A 2,753-nucleotide genomic window follows, 5' to 3' on the forward strand; every position below is an offset into this window, starting at 1 on the left:
GCGTGCGTGCGTGCGGGCGGGCGTGCGTGCGTGCGTGCGTGCGTGCGTGTGCCTTTACAAGCTTTGTTTTCTTGATCTTTCTTGACGAAATTTTCTGGTTGTTCCATATAAATTTCTTCTTCTAGATAACCATTGAGAAAGGCTGTATCTAACAACGTCCAAGTGTTTTATATCGTAGTCTCGATTTGTAGCAACAGCAAACAAACATCTTAGAGTGTTAAATCTCACTACTGGACAAAATGTTTTATTATAATCCACTCCAGGGATTTGTTCGTAGTCTTTGACAACTAATCTCACTTTGTATCGTAGTCGACATTCGTTTGAACCAGGTTTCAACTTAAATACCCACTTAGTTTTCAGGATTTTTCTACCTTCTTGTGGCATACACAGTTCCCACGTTTCATTTTTCATCAATGCATTAAACTCTTCTTTCATCGCTTCGTCCCATTCCTTTTGATTTTCCCATTCCATACCGTTGCGTGCTTCTTGGTAGGTTGAAGGCTCAGCTCCTGCTGATTCAATATACGCATTGTAGGTAAAATAGTCTTTCCAACTTTTTGGTTTAGACGGACGACTGCTTCTACGAAGTGCAGTTGTGTTTTCTTCTTCCTGCGAATGTTGATCTCCTTCATCGTCATTGCCTGCAGTTACTGCGTCTTCTACCGTATCTTCATCTTCATTGGCTAAAATTCATCTGGCTGTAGGAAAGCTACTAATTTCCAAAGACCTGTAGCTTTCTTCAGTCTTCTCAGACTCATTTACCCTCACTGAGTCAGTGCTGCTTTGTAAGGTAATAGGCAACCTACTGTAAATCGGCATTTCTTTGTGAACTGAAGCTCCGTCTCTCTCGGGAACGGGAAGTCTCGTCTCCGCCTTTTACATAAACGAGTGCCTTTTTTTTTCGTAAAACACTACGTCTCTACTTCTGAATATCTTTCGAATACTTTCATCGTACAGTCTGCTGTATATACAGGGTGTCTCAAAAAAACGGATCGAAACACAATGGGGACGTAGATTGGATCAAGGGGAACAAAACAGTTTTGTACCATTTTGCAGTTGACGCAATATTTAACGAGATATTAACGTTTAAAGATAGGCGAATACAAGCGTCCGACCAGCCTACTGCTCAAGCGCTATCCTTCTCCTCCCCATGCGCGCCGTTCTGAGTGGCTCGCTTGCCAGGCCATCCCCGCACCTCGCGGCCCGCCCGCGTCTCCCGGCCGGCGCGTCATGCGATCGGTGGGGATGGTAGGCCGTCCTGCCGACAGCAGTACATGAGTAGGCTGGTCGGACGCTTGTATTCGCCTATCTTTAAACGTTAATATCTCGTTAAATATTGCGTCAACTGCATATGTACACCCTGTATATGTTCTAGATATCTGAGAAAGATACATGGTTTTGTCTTTTCGTCCCATTTTCTTCGCTGCTCCTTTGAAATATGTGCAAGAGCTTTGCAACCAAAAACCCTTAAATGAGATAAAATTGGTTTTTTTCCTGACCAAATTTCGTGAGAAGTTCTATATTGCAAACTTTTCGCTGGGGATCGATTTATCAAGTAAACGGCTGTTGCACACGCTTCAGCCCAAAATTTCTTAGAGATTGGCGTCTATCAGCAGACAATATCCCTTTTCTACTACCGTTCGATTGTAACGTTCCGCCAGTCCATTTTGTTGGGGCGTATAAGGAGCTGTCAATTGGTGCTGAATACCTTTTTTTTCAAGAAAACATTTAAATTCTTCGCTAACAAATTCTCGCCCATTATCTGTACGTAATGCTTTAACGCGAAGACCCGTTTGATTTTCCACGTAAGCTTTATATATCTTGAATACATCTAAGGCTTCGTTCTTGTTTTTCAAAAAGTATATGCTTAAACGCCTTGAATAATCGTCTATAAAGAGGATGAATCTTAAGCCTCCAATCGATGCATGTTCCATCGGTCCACAGATATCAGCATGTATCAGTTGTAATAACCTGGAAGTCTTCGGCTCCTTTCTTGCTTTCGGGAACGCTTGACGTGCTTGCTTACCTCGAACACAAATTTCACATTGCGGGCCATCTGGATCATCGAAATCTAAACCTATTGCTGATGACGAAGCAATTTCATGCTTCCTCTATTAAGATGTCCAAGTCTTCTATGCCATTGAAAACTCATATTAGTCTTGCATTTGAATGCAGTGTCAACTGGTTGCATCAATTCATAAATGTTGAAACAACCTAACTCCCGTTGCTTGTACGTAGCTTGTCGGTTATTGCGGTCGGAAACGCGAGAGGTTCGTATCGGAGAAGGAAGGCACTTACAATAACACTACGCGTGTAGGTAATTCCGCAGTGAACATTTATTTAAGCAAATAGTAATTGGACATGTACAAAATACGTGTAACTCGGCAATTATAAAGAATAACTCATTAGCGCTACGAAGATTGACGCAAGACGATCTATAATACACGCGGCTGGACTTTGAACGCTACACAAAGAGGTGCGCAAAATGATATATAATACACGCGGCTAGACTTTCAACGCTACACAAAGATTTACGCAAAATGATATATAATACATGCGGCCGAAAAATACATGAAATACAGTAGTCGCGCGAGTCGGACTATCTTACAGGCGGTCGGAATACGGATGCAGCGTGCGGATAGCGCGCACTCGGCGGATCTCGGGTCCGTGCGGTGGCGCGCCCTAGTTTGCCCACGGCGGCGCGTGATTCGCTGAGGCTTATCGTGGCGCGGTCGCCAGCCAATCGTGGCGCG

The sequence above is a fragment of the Mycetomoellerius zeteki genome, unplaced genomic scaffold (genome assembly GCF_001594055.1).
Source record: "Mycetomoellerius zeteki isolate Tzet28-1 unplaced genomic scaffold, Tzet1.0 scaffold88, whole genome shotgun sequence".
Lineage (NCBI taxonomy): Eukaryota > Metazoa > Arthropoda > Insecta > Hymenoptera > Formicidae > Mycetomoellerius > Mycetomoellerius zeteki.